At 41.6% G+C, this 15,067-nt stretch overlaps 1 pseudogene; it reads left to right on the forward strand.

The window, feature by feature from the left end:
* The first annotated feature begins 2,131 nt into the window (after positions 1-2,131).
* Positions 2,132-3,309, forward strand: LOC133754028 (nucleophosmin-like; annotated as a pseudogene).
* The last annotated feature ends 11,758 nt before the right edge of the window (positions 3,310-15,067 follow it).

A 15,067-nucleotide genomic window follows, 5' to 3' on the forward strand; every position in this document is an offset into this window, starting at 1 on the left:
GATTTGGCATGGCCGAGCCCCAACTATCATGGACATTCATAGAGTGAACCATTAGATGAAAGATTCATTCTCTCTCTCTTTCCCTCTCTCTTTCAAATAAATCTTTAAAAATAAAACAAGTTAGGAAACAGACTATAGCAAGTTGAAAATGAAGATGTTATGAAACATAAAGTGATACAGCACTGTGGAAACCACTGGCAGTTTTTACACAGGTATGGAATTACCATGTGAACTAATGGTTCTATTTTACATGCCCAAAAGAATTAGTAGTAGGTCCTCAAATTGATATAGAAATAACTCAAATCCTACCAACTGAAGAATATACAAACAAAATGTAGGAAACCAGCATTGTGGTGCAGGATTAAATACCCTTTATGATACTGGCATCCCATATCTAAGAACTGTCCTCAAATGCTCACAATAGCTAGGGCTGAACTGAGCCAAAGCTGGGATCTGAGAACTTGATCTAGGTCTCCCACAGGGTATCAGGAGAATAATTACTTGAATCATCATTGCCTCTCATGGTCTATTAATAGGAAGCTAGAATTAGGAGCCAGAGGCCAGGAGTTGAATGTGGACATCTGAATAAGCATTTTAACTGCTGGAGTAAACACCCACTTTATAAAAGCCTATTTTACATAGTACCTCATATATGGCTTTCAAAAATGTTGAAAGTACAGCAAAAGGCACAGGACATAACTTAAAGGACGGAATGAGAATGAGAATTAAACATGACAGTAATGTTGAAAATACCAGGCTGGGAATTTAAAATTAGTATGATTAATATGGTAAGAGTTCTGGTGAAAAACAGGGAAGGACAGATAAATAATATAAGGCAAGTAGTAAATTCTAAGAAATTAATATATAAACACTAGATTAAGAAAAACACTAAAACAGAAAACAAGGAATCATTTTGACTGACTCATTAGCAAACTAGACTTAGCTTAAGAAACACTTGAGTCACACGCTAAGGTATGTCAGCAGGGGCTATTGTGTAGTGGGTAAAGCCATAGCCTGTGGTGCCAGCATCCCATCTGAGTGCCAGTTCCAATTCCAGGTGTTCCACTTCTGATACAGCTCCCTGCTAATGTATCTAGGAAAGCAATGGAAGACAGTACACGTGTTTGGATTCCTGCCACCTATGAGGGAGGCTCAGATAGAGTTCGAGGTTCCTAACTGTGCTTGGTCCAGCCCTAGCTGTTGGGGCCATTTGAGGAATAAACCAGCTTAAGATATCTTTCTCTTTCTGTATCCTTTTCTTTCTAAAACTGTCTTTCAAATGCCTAAATAAATCTTTTTTATTTATTTTTATTTTTTGACAGGCAGAGTGGACAGTGAGAGAGAGAGAGACTAGACTAGAGAGGGACTAGAATCCGGTGTGCCGGCACCGGCTCAATAGGCTAATCCTCTGCCTTGCTGTGGCCAGGGAGTACAGTGGAGGATGGCCCAAGTGCTTGGGCCCTGCACCCACATGGGAGACCAGGAGAAGCACCTGGCTCCTGCCTTCCGCGGCAGCCATTGGAGGGTGAACCAATGGAAAAGGAAGACCTTTCTCTCTCTCTCTCTCTCACTGTCCACTCTGTCTGTCAAAAAAAAAAAAAAAAAAAAGAGTATATGTGAGTAGATATCTCCAAAACAGAGGAAAAAAAGACTTTAAAAGAATATTTAATATTCAAGAATCAAGATATTATAAAAGGTGTAATATTCATGTAATGGGGCCAGCTCCACGGCTCAATAGGCTAATCCTCTGCCTGCAGTGCCGGCATACTAGGTTCTAGTCCTGGTCAGGGCACTGGATTCTGACCCGGTTGCTCCTCTTCCAGTCCAGCTGTCTGTTGTGGCCCAGGAAGGCAGTGGAGGATGGCCCAAGTGCTTGGGCCCTGCACCCGCATGGGAGAGCAGAAGAAACACCTGGCTCCTGGCTTCAGATCAGTGCAGCGCGCCAGCTGTGGCAGCCATTTGGGGGGTGAACCAGTGGAAGGAAGACCTTTCCCTCTGTCTGTCTCTCTCTCACTGTCTAACTGCGTGTCAAAAAAATAAAATAATAGTCCCTGGCGTGATTCCGTCCTGCGTGGCTGTTCTTTGCAGCAGTGGGCGTCTAATCTCTGTCTGCTTTCTCTCCCACCCAAGTTCTTCCCTCCACCTCATGGAAGATTTGATGGACATGGACATGAGCCCCCTGAGGCCCCAGAACTATCTTTTCGGTTGTGAACTAAAGGCTGACAAAGATTATCACTTTAAAGTGGACAGTGATGAAAATGAGTACCAGTTATCTTTAAGAACGGTCAGTTTAGGCGCTGGTGCCAAGGATGAACTGCACATTGTTGAAGCAGAGGCAATGAATTACGAAGGCAGCCCAATTAAAGTCACACTGGCAACGTTGAAAATGTCTGTACAGCCAACGGTTTCCCTTGGGGGCTTTGAAATAACACCACCTGTGGTCTTAAGGTTGAAGTGTGGTTCAGGGCCTGTGCATATTAGCGGACAGCACTTAGTAGCTGTGGAGGAAGATGCAGAGTCAGAAGATGAAGAGGAAGAGGATGTGAAGCTATTAAGCATATCTGGAAAATGATCTGCCCCTGGAGGTGGCAGCAAGGTACCACAGAAAAAAGTAAAGCTTGCTGCTGAAGATGATGATGAAGATGACGATGACAACAATGATGATGATGAAGATGATGATGATGATTTTGATGAGGAGGAAACTGAAGAAAAAGCTCCAGTAAAGAAATCTATACAAGATACCCTAGCCAAAAATGCACAGAAATCAAACCAGAATGGGAAAGACTCAAAACCATCAACACCAAGATCAAAAGGTCAAGAATCCTTCAAAAAACAGGAAAAAACTCCTAAAACACCAAAAGGACCTACTTCTGTAGAAGACATTAAAGCAAAAATGCAAGCAAGTATAGAAAAAGGTGGTTCTCTTCCCAAAGTGGAAGCCAAATTCATCAATTATGTGAAGAATTGCTTCCGGATGACTGACCAGGAGGCTATTCAAAATCTTTGACAGTGGAGGAAGTCTCTTTAAGAAAATAGTTTAAACAGTTTGTTAAAATTTTCTGTCTTATTTCATTTCTGTAATAGTTGATATCTGGCTGTCCTTTTTATAATGCAGAGTGAGAACTTTCCCCACCATGTTTGATAAATGTTGTCCAGGTTCCATTGCCAAGAATGTGTTGTCCAAAATGCCTGTTTAGTTTTTAAAGAAGGAACTCCACCCTTTGCTTGGTTTTAAGTATGTATGGAATGCTATGATAGGACACAGTAGTAGCAGTGGTCAGACGTGGAAATGGTGGGGAGACAAATATACATGTGAAATAAACTCAGTATTTTAATAAAGTAAAAAAAATAAAAAATAAAATAAAATAAAATAATATTCATGTAATGGAAAACTATTGTCCCTAGCCCCTTCAGTAAAGACACTTTGAAACTTAAACTAGTGATGTAAGTGAATTAGTTGAATTACTAGCTTTTGGCTATAATAAAAATCAAGTATATTCTTATTTAGGAAACACTGACACAATATTAGATACTACAGAATGGGTAGTAGGAGTTTACCATTCCAATTGATAACTTGATTTTTACTAGGCATATAAAACTTCCTATGTGTTGCCTACACTAGGTATGTTGTCCTTCCCACTGTGTAGTTCTGGAAGCCTTCTGTGTACTGTGGGATAATGTCATTAAATTAAAATCTGTAGAGTCACATTGATAGATGTGGATTTTTGGTTTGTTTTGCACTTATTAAGTGTAATAGGGATACTTCCTGTGAGAAAAATGTCCTTATAATCTATTTAGAAGGTATACAGATTAATGGGTGAGTATATAAGACTGAGCCTTGAACAAATTCCACTAGGTGACCTCCTTTAAAAAGTAATGGTCTGTTGAAAATCTAACTTTTTATATTCTGCCTCTTCATGGTTTGAGTCTTACTATTTGGCCAGACTCTTTCCTTCCAAGTAACTTATCCTAAATATTCCCAGACTACATCCAAAGTAGTCAATAATTGAAATTAGTAATAATCTTGAAATAGAGTATGTCAATTTCCAGAGAAACTATAAAAATGAGGCTTGCTCTTGGTGTGATGAAGTTGTATGTGATTTAAAAGTAGTTCATAAGCTGGGAAAAATTTTGGACATTGTAGGCAATCAGACATCCAAAGGATTCAGATGAACAGAAGCCACCTTCCAATAAATGGATAAGAACATTCACAAATAACAAAAATGCATAATATCACACTGTGCAGTTCTTGGTCCCTTCTTTACTCAAATTTAGGCCTTATGTGTGGTGCTAAAACAAAAACTGAATGGTGCTATTATCACTCCCCTGATTTTAATATTATAGAGAGTTTAATTTGCCAAGCAGGTGGCACCTCAAGTTTTCTTCAAGACAGCCACAAAATACATGTAAATTAGAGATGAAAGGAGCACAATGATTGTGATCAAGCTGGATAAGTGGACAGATTTAGTTGTTTTTCCAAGATTTCTTAATCTTTATACTTCTTTTAGTGGATCTCCAGAATAGTATCACAGTGCCACCAGCCTAATTACAAAAAAAAAAAAAATTTTTTTTAAATACAATTATGGACAAGGAACAAACATCACGGCAAATACACACACAACGGAGAGCAGACGGACAAGTCCACAGGCCCTACATAGCACGCGGCACTTGTGGACAGGCGCTCAGCTCCTGATGAGAGTCAGGAACTCTTCCCTGGTCTTGGGGTCCTCCTGGAACACACCCAGCATGGTGCTGGTCACAGTCTTGCTGTTCATTTTCTGCACCCCTCTGCACCCCGACCGGGACTAGAACCTGGTGTGCCGGCGCCGCAAGGTGGAGGATTAGCCTAGTGAGCCACGGCGCCGGCCTCAAATAAATAAATCTTTAAAGTCCCGGTCAGGGCACCGATCCTGTCCCGGTTGCCCCTCTTCCAGGCCAACTCTCTGCTGTGGCCAGGGAGTGCAGTGGAGGATGGCCCAAGTGCTTGGGCCGTGCACCCCATGGGAGACCAGGAGAAGCACCTGGCTCCTGCCATCGGAACAGCGCGGTGCGCCAGCCGCAGCGCGCCTACCGTGGCGGCCATTGGAGGGTGAACCAACAGCAAAAGGAAGACCTTTCTCTCTGTCTCTCTCTCACTGTCCACTCTGCCTGTCAAAAAAAAAAAAAAATTTTTTTAAGTTTAAAAAAGATTGGCCCAAATAGCTCCAATTCATGATGTGCAAAGCTAACCTTGCAAGCAAACATCTGAGTCTCATCAAATCGTAGCAACTGAACCTCCAGACTATCCCAGCCAAAAGTTGCCAAATAAATACTGAACTGTATTGATTGGATTATATTTGTAATTAATTTCCTGTTTTCCTGATTAAATATGTAGCTTACAGCATTGGAAGGTGAGGCATTCTGAGCTATCTGTACTTAACAATATTGCTCAGCTCTCACTCAAACTTTCGTAAATATAAAGGGTCTCATTTTAATTTTTTTCTTTCTCTCTTTTTTTTTCTGTATCCTGCATTTTTTTTTTTTTTTTTTTTTTTTGGACAGGCAGAGTGGATAGTGAGAGAGAGAGACAGAGAAAGGTCTTCCTTTTTGCCGTTGGTTCACCCTCCAATGGCCGCGCGGCCGGCGCATCTCGCTGATCCGAAGCCAGGAGCCAGGTGCTTCTCCTGGTCTCCCATGTGGGTTCAGGGCCCAAGGACTTGGGCCATCCTCCACTGCACTCCCTGGCCACAGCAGAGAGCTGGCCTGCAAGAGGGGCAACCGGGAGAGAATCTGGCGCCCCATCTGGGACTAGAACCCAGTGTGCCAGCGCTGTAAGGCGGAGGATTAGCCTGTTAAGCCATGGCACCAGCCAATTTTTTTCTTTTTTTTAAAGATCACTTTAAAAAAATCAGTAGAGACAAAAGTTATTGCCTAGTTAACCATTATTTCATGACAGAAATTTTTGGAAACTAGAATAAAGTAAACATCTTCAACCTAAAAGAAGAAGTTTACCTAAAACTCAGATTTACGTAACTAGGAAAGAAGACTCACCACACTTATTCAACATTATACTAAAAGTCCTACCTAGGTGCAATGCAGTAAGAAGAAATGAAAGTCTTTCAGAAAGAAGAAAAAGCTATATAATTATAATTCACATGATTGGTATATAAAAGAAATTACTAAAGATCTGCAAAATAAACTCCTAATAATTTTATTTTACCAATATTATACAATTAAAGAACCAACACTAGGGGCTGGCACTGAGCTATAGTGTACTAAACTTCCACCTGCAGTTCCAGCATCCCATATGAGCCTTAGTTCAAGTCCTGGCTGCTCTGCTTCCAATTCAGACCCCTGCTAATGGGCTGGGAAAGCAACAGCAGATGGCCCCTGCATCTACATTGGAGACCTGGAAGATCCTGGCTCCAGGCTTCAAACCAGCCTAACTCTGACTTTTGCAGCCATTTGGGGAATGAACCAGTGGATAGAAGACCTTTCTGTCTGTCTCTCTTTCTTATAACTCTACCTCTCAAATAAATAGAATCTTAAAAAAGAAGAAACACTCAAAACTCAAAACATTTCTATGTACTAGAGATAAGTAAATATTTAGCGGCTCTAAAAAGTAAAATACTAACATGTAAGTCTACAAAATGTGACATGTGCATCATTATGACTACAAACACTGAAAGACAGTTTTTTTAAAGTGAAAGAAAAATGCATTTTATTATGAGGTGTTATTCACTGACAGTGACTTTTATTAATATGTACATATCAAAATATGACATGCACTCTCACACACACATATATGCACAAACAAAATATATGTATTTTCTCCCACATATGAGAGAAAATATATGGTATTTGTCTTTCTGGGTCTAGGTTACTTCTGTTAGCATACTTATCACCAAATCTATCCATTTTGCTTCAAGGGTCAGGATTTCACTCTTTTTAAGGCTGAGTAATGTTCCTGTATATGTATATGTAATATTTTCTTTATCCAGTCATCCACTTATGGACATCTAAGTTGATTTCATATCTTTGCTGTTGTGATTTAGGCTTCAATAAACATGACACTGCTTTTATGTACTGGCTGCATTTCCTTTGTACATATTTCTGGAAGTAAGTTCGTTAGAACATATGGTAGGTACATTTTTTGTGTGTGTGACATCTCAATACAGTGAAAGACATTTTAAAAATATACATATTACAGCTGGTGCCGCAGCTCAATAGGCTAATCCTCCGCCTTGCGGCGCCGGCACATCGGGTTCTAGTCCTGGTCGGGGCTCTGGATTCTGTCCCAGTTGCCCCTCTTCCAGGCCAGCTCTCTGGTGTGGCCTGGGAGTGCAGTGGAGGATGGCCCAAGTCCTTGGCCCCTACACCCCATGGGAGACCAGGAGAAGCACCTGGCTCCTCCCTTTGGATTAGCGTGGTGCGCCAGCTGCAGTTCGCCGGCTGCAGCAGCCATTGAAGGGTGAACCAACGGCAAAGGAAGACCTTTCTCTCTGTCTCTCTCACTGTCCACTCTGCCTTTCAAAAAAAAAAAATACATATTACGGAGCTCAGCACCATGGTGGTACAACCTTCAGTGCTGGCATCCTTTATGGGTGCTGGTTTGAGTCTTGGCCGCTCCACTTCCAATCCAACTCCCTGCTAATGCACCTGAGAAATCAGTGAAGAATGGTCCAAGTCCTTGGACCCCTGCACCCACGTGGGAGACCTGGAAGAAGCTCCTGGCTTCAGATCAGCCCAGCTCTGGCCATTTTGCAGCCATTTGGGGAGTGAACCAGCAGATGGAAGACCTCTCTCTCTCTGTGTCTAGGCCTTTGCCTCTCTGTAACTCTACCTTTCAAATAAATAAAAGATAAATAGTTTTTAAAAATATACAACTGGAGCTGGCATTGTGGTATAGTGTGTTAGACCATCCCCTGCAACACTTGGTATCGCTATGTGGGTATTCCATTTCTGATCCAGCTATTTGCTGGTGCACTTGGGAGAACAATGGAAGACAGTCCAAGTTTTTGAGCTCCTGCACCCAAATAAGAGGTCTAGATGAAGCTCCTGGCTTTTGTCTTTGGCCTGGCCTACCCATGGCTGTTGCTGCTATCTGGGAGTGAACCAGCAGATTTAAAATCTCTCTGTGTAACCCTGCCTTTTAAATAAAACAAATCATAAACACACACACACACACACATTACATACATACAAATAGGAACCAGTGCTGTAGAGCAATGGGTTAAACATTGGAAGCAGGTAATGGTTCAAGGACATAGGTCCTTACCACTCATATCAGAGTCCCTGACTGAGTTCCAAACTGCTGATTTTGACCTGGCCCAGTTATTGTGGGCATTTGGAGAATAATTCATAGATGGGGCCTGTTTTTCTGTCTCTCCTCTTGTCTTCTTGAATAAAATGAAAATAAATACATAAAATAAAATTTTTAATCTTTAAAAAAACAGAAACAAATATCTGCATAAGTATTGATAAATGACTTTTGGGAATAAAGATGCAATACAAAAAGATAAATAAAAAATGATATTTAAACTATAAGTTACTCATATCACAAAAATATAAACCTCAGCCCATATCTTATCCTGTGTATACAAACTTAAAACATATTATTGACAAAAGTATAAAATGTAAAATACTAAAACTCTTTCATGAAAACAGAAAAAAAGCATTATGATTTTGGGATTTGCAACATCAGTGTCCTCAGATTTGACATCAAAAGTGATTAAGTGATGTCATTAATTGAATTAAAGTAAGAGCTATACTAGAGGAAAACATTGCAAATTACATGTCAACATAACATTTGTATCTAACATATAAACAAATCACAATACTGAAAAGAAAACAAATACATAATTTTAAAATTTGAATAGAGTTTTACCAAAGTTACATAGAAAGCAAGTGCACAGATGAAAATTCCCTCAAAATCATAATCATGAAGAAGATTAAAATTTAAAACAATATGGCCTAATCCTCCACCTTGCGGTGTCGGCACACCGGGTTCTAGTCCCGGTTGGGGCGCCGGGTTCTATCCCAGTTGCCCCTCTTCCAGGCCAGCTCTCTGCTATGGCCCAGGAAAGCAGTGGAGGATGGCCCAAGTCCTTGGGCTCCTGGTTTCGGATCAGCGAGATGCGCTGGTCGCAGCGGCCATTGGAGGGTGAACCAACGGCAAAAAGGAAGACCTTTCTCTCTGTCTCTCTCTCTCACTATCCACTCCGCCAGCCAAAAAAAAAAAATTAAAACAATATTAAAATCTTCTTATAACCCTACTATTACAGTCCTATTAGAATGGCTAATTTTTGGCCAGCGCTGCGGCTCAATAGGCTAATCCTCCACCTGCAGTGCCACCACACCGGGTTCTAGTCCCAGTCGGGGCGCCGGATCCTGTCCTGTTGCTCTTCTTCCAGTCCAGCTCTGCTGTGACCTGGGAGTGCAGTGGAGGATGGCCCAAGTGCTTGGGCCCTGCACCCACATGGGAGACCAGTAGAAACACTTGGCTCCTGGCTTTGGATCAGTGCAGCGCGCTGGCCGCAGCGACTTTGGAGGGTGAACCAACAGAAAAAGGAAGACCTTTCTCTTTGTCTCTCTCTCTCACTGTCCACTCTGCCTGTCAAAAATAAATAAACAAACAAACAAACAAACAAACAAATAAATAAATAAAAAAAAGAATGGCTAATTTTTTAAGATTTATTTAGAGAACTTTCTACATGGCCAAAAAAGACTGGGCCAGACCAAAGCCAGGAACCAGGATCTTCCTCCAGGTCTCCCACATGGATATGGAGGCCCAAGCGTTTGGCCATCTTCTGTTGCTTTCCCAGTCCATTAGCAGGGGCTGAATTGGAAGTGTAGTAGCCAGGACTTGAACCAGCACCGCAGTAGATGTTTGTTCTTCAGGCAGTGCTTGCTTAACCCCTTAAGAAACAGTGCCAACCCCAGAACAGCTAAATTGTAAAAATTCTGATAATATTAAATATGGAAGCGGATGCAAGCAAATAACAGTCTTACATTTCTGTTGGGATACAAAATGGATCAGCCTTTTTGGAAAACCAGTCTAGCAATATCTTCCAGAAGTAAATACTTTCATGTTTAACAGTAACCCACCAAGGAGACTTTTAGAGAAATAGTATGTATAAATATATATTTACACAGAAACTATTCAAGAGCATCAACTCTGGAAACAACTTAAATATCTCTCAATGAGTGTATTGATACCAGGCATTGTGACACTTCCACACAATTGAATAGTATTGAACAAAAAGAAGAAAAACTCTTCAAACATAACCAAAACAGGCACTAAAGATCTGCAAATCGCCACAGCTCAATAGGCTAATCCTCCTCCTGAACGCCCACACACCAGGTTCTAGTCCCAGTCGGGGCACCAGATTCTGTCCCGGTTACTCCTCTTCCAGTCCAGCTCTCTGCTGTGTTCTGGGAGGGCAGTGGAGGATGGCCCAATTCCTTGGGCCCTGCACTCGCATGGGAGACCAGGAGAGGCACCTGGCCACTGGCTTCAGATCAGCACAGTGCGCTGGCCAGAGCATGCCGGCCGCAGCGGCCATTGGGATATGAACCAATGGAAAAAGGAAGACTTTCTCCCTGTCTCTCTCTCTCTCTCTCGCTGTCCACTCTGCATGTCAAAATAAATAAATAAATAAATAAAAACAACAACAACAACAAATAACCAAACTCTCCTAACTAGCTTCACACCAAAACACTTAGAATTATCGCATACAAATTAAAAAAAAAAAAAATCCCAGGGGCCAGTTTTGTGATGCAGCAGGTTAAGCTGATGTCTCTGAAGCCCACATGCCATATTTTGTTAGATTTCTAGTTGCTCCATTTCTGATCCAGCTCTCTGCCAATGCACCTGGGAAAATAACAGAAGGTGGTCCAAGTATTTTGACCTCTGCCATATACATGGGGGAACTGTATGGAGTTCGTGGCTCCTGACTTTGACTTGGACCAACCATGGTCATTGTGGCCACTTATGAAAAAGGAGATAGAAGATCTCTCTCTCTATGTCTCTCCTTTCTTCTAACTATGCCTTTCTAATAAATAAACAAATCTTAGGGGGAAAAAAAGATCCTTTCTGACAAGAGTGTCACAGAGGAAGGAGAATAAATAAATGAAGCAATTTTTAATATTCCTATGAATGTTTTAGTTATTAATACATCATATTAATGCAATAATGATTTTTGAAAGATTCATTTATTGAATGGCCAAGCTACAGAGACAGAGGGATAGACAGAAAGAGAGAGGTCTTCCATTCACCATTTCACATCCCAAATCATCACAACATCCAGTACTGGGCCAAACTGAAGCAGCAGCCCAAGAGCTTCTTCTGGGTCTTACCATATTAGTGAAGAGGCCCAAGTATTTTCACCATTTTCCACTGCTTTCCCAGGTGCATTGATAAGGAGCTGGATTAGAAGTACTGGTGCCAATATGGGATGTCTTGCTACAGGTGGCAGATTAACCCACTATGCCACAGCACTGCTCCCCACATTAATGATTTTAACTTTAAGAAATAACTAAACATGAATAATTACTTCATTCCATTATGCCTATTCTTTTTATGTGTATTTTACCACAATAAAACAAAGTTGGAAAAACACACCCTATTCCTGTAGGATCCCTAAAAATTGTTAACACAGCTATGATAAATGAATGTCTAAAGAAGTCTGGCATTCTTGAAAACTCTGGAGATCTATCTACCTTGTAAGCCTGAATTTACTGTAGTAACTGCTGCCACTGAATTAGAAATCCAAACACAAAGGGAATAATTACATCCTGGAATGCAGTAGCCAGTACAACCTTTGACCACCAGTGGCAAAGGTGTAAATACCACTGTAGTCAGCAGAATCAAAATAGCAATCAAATATTCTAACTTGAGCAGACCTGTAGTTGATAATGGTATTTCTAGAAGTGAAGTAGATAGGAAGCCTAATAGATCCTATTTGATCTGAATGAACAGAAATATATATTTTTTTGACAGGCAGAGTGGACAGTGAGAGAGAGAGACAGAGAGGAAGTCTTCCTTTTTCCATTGGTTCACCCCCCAATGGCAGCTGTGGCCAGCGTGCTCTGGCCTGCGCACCATGCTGATCTGAAGCCAGGGGCCAGGTGCCTCTCCTGGTCTCCCGTGCGAGTGCAGGGCCCAAGGACTTGGACCATCCTCCACTGCCCTCCCAGGACACAGCAGAGAGCTGGACTGGAAGAGGGACAACCGGGACAGAATCCAGCACCACAACTAAGACTAGAACCCGGTGTGCCAGCGCCGCAAGGCGGAGGATTAGCCTATTGAGCTGTGGCGCTGGCCTAAACAGAAATATTCTAAGTCAAGCAAATAGAAGTTTAATCAAACAAAAGTTTTAGCTAAATCACAAAATCAGTGTTAAGGGCCCTCAGTCAATTCCCACACTTGGCACAATTTATAGACCCAGAAATCATTGAATAAAGAGGAAATGAACTTCTTTTGAGAAAGTTAGTTGGTACATAAGTGGCAGTGTGACAGAAGCCAAAGTGACTCCATATTGTCAGATGGCACCATTTTCTCCCTCCCTCCCTTCTTCTCTCTCTCTCTCTTCATCTCTCTCTCTCTCTCACACACACACACACACACATGTGCACACACACACTCACATACACATACACACCGCGGCCATGTGACCAATTCTGGGACTTTTAGAAACCTCAGGCTGTGGCTCCATATCACCCCACCAAATCCTGTTTGGCAGTACACTTAGCACCTGTAATTATTCTGAATTGCACCTGAAATTGTTTTTTAAAACAATAATGGAAAAACATTATTGTACCTTATTCCTATTTGTTCCTCTCCAACTGTCATCGTGGTTTTTCAGCTTTAAAAAATGTTCAGTCAGTGCTGCGGCTCACTTGGCTAATCCTCCAACTGCGGCACCGGTACTCCGTGTTCTAGCCCAGGTTGGGGCACCAGATTCTGTCCCGGTTGCTCCTCTTCCAGGCCAGCTCTCTGCTGTGGCCCGGGAGTGCAGTGCAGGATGGCCCAAGTCCTTGGGCCCTGCACCACATGGGAGATCAGGAGGAAGCACCTGGCTCCTGGCTTCTGATCGGCGCAGCGTGCTGGCCACAGCAGCCATTTTGGGGGTGAACCAATGGAAAGGAAGACATTTCTCTCTATCTCTCACTGTCTAAATCTGCCTGTAAAAAAAAATGGACAAGATATCCTAAGGCATGAGCCTTCTCTCACCACCAATGAATAAGTCTCATTACAAATTCTGAGCATGTGTTGCTTTTTTTTTACTTGCTTTGGGTATAAGAGTACATTGCCAGACCTTCTTCCCAAAAGAGACATATAACTTCTTAAAATGGTACCTGTGCACTGGGGAAAAGGAATGATCAAGATTATTGGCATGGAAATATTAATATTCTTAATTAATTAAAAGTTACTCCCTAAATGGCTGCAATAAAACAAGGAGCCTGAAACTCCAACCAAGTTTCTCAGTGGGAAGTAGGGTCAAAATACTTGGGCCATCTTTTTTGCTGCTTTCCCAGGTGCATTAGCAAGGAGTTTAGCAAGAAGTTTAGCAAGAAGTGGAATAGCCAGTACTCACACAGGTGCTCACAATGGATGCTGGTATGACAGATGATGGATTAACCTACTGTACCACAATGCATATGCTTAATCTTTTGAAGAAGTATCAAATTTATTCCTCAACCAGTTGGTGGCTACAGTATCACTGATGATGACCATCTGGCTTGTATTCCCTTTCTCTGAGGGAGATGAATTCTGGTTCAGCAAGATAAAAGTAGTGATAGCAAAATAATATTTAATAAAGTACTTTCCAAGGGAGAAACAGGGAAGTCAACAGAGAATGTGGGGAGCATAGTGGATTATACTGCTGCCTGTGATGCTCCTTAAGAGTCCTGGCTGCTTCACTTCCAATCAGTTAGTTGCTAATGTATCTGGGAAAGCAGTGGAGGATGATCAAGTGCTTGGGTCACTGCATGCACTTGCAAGACTCAAATGAAGCTCCTGGCTGCTTGCATCTGATAGGCCCAGCCCTGGCAATTCTGGCCATTTGGAGAATGAACCATCGGAAGGAAAACTCTCCCCTCTGTTTCTGGAACTCTGCCTTTCAAAGAAAAAATACATCTTTTTCTGAGAGAGAGAGAGAGAGAGAGAGAGAGAGAGAGAGAGAGAGACAGAATGTGGCACTTTTCCCCCTGGTTTGGGTTTTTTCAGTAAGTTGTTAAGACATGGATGAGTTACGTGGCCATGATGTTTATGATTGGAATTTTTGATTGACTTATATGTGATATAAATCTTTGGGCTGTCTCTGTGCATGACTGGAAACCAGACTTTTCTGGCTTGACTGAACTCCCATTTTATCAGGATACTTTTTTGCACACGTTAAAGGGCTAAGTGGGAATTCTTCGTTGGGGCCTGGATGAAGATCAGGATCCTTGGTTTCATTCCTGGAGAACAGTTTTGTGACCCTTTCCCATTATAAATAATTACCTGTGGACAACACAATTTTACCTTCTCAGCAGTGAACTATGAGACCCATTTTCTGTCAGAAAATATATTTCTTGTGCTTTAAAAATTATATTATCTAAATGGATGGACATTATGGATTTGATTTACATTTCCTTGATGAAAAATGAGCTTTTCTGTTGTTCTTATTGGTCCTTTTACGTCTTTATGGCAGAAAAGTATCTTTTAGATATTCACTAATTTCAAAAAATTACTTCTAATATATTTATTTTCATTTCATTTGAGAGATCTTCCATCTGTGGAATTTCTCCCCAAATACCCCTAGCAGGTAGGGCTATGGTGGCTGAAGCCAGAAACATAGAACTTGATCTGAGCCTCCTCTTGCACAGATCTCATTACTTGAGTCATCACTGCTGCCTTTTAGGGTGTGGGTTAGCGGGATGGTGGTCAAATGGTAGATCTATTTTCAGATTTCTGAGTTATCTGCATGCTGTCTTCCATAATGGCTGAAGCATAGACCTCTCACTTCAAAAACTTACCTATTCATGAAAACTTTGGCCATCTCATCTTTTTTCTTAGCTCTTGGGAAATATTTTTTTCCTGAGG

This window comes from Lepus europaeus, chromosome Y (genome assembly GCF_033115175.1).
Source record: "Lepus europaeus isolate LE1 chromosome Y, mLepTim1.pri, whole genome shotgun sequence".
Taxonomy (NCBI): domain Eukaryota; kingdom Metazoa; phylum Chordata; class Mammalia; order Lagomorpha; family Leporidae; genus Lepus; species Lepus europaeus.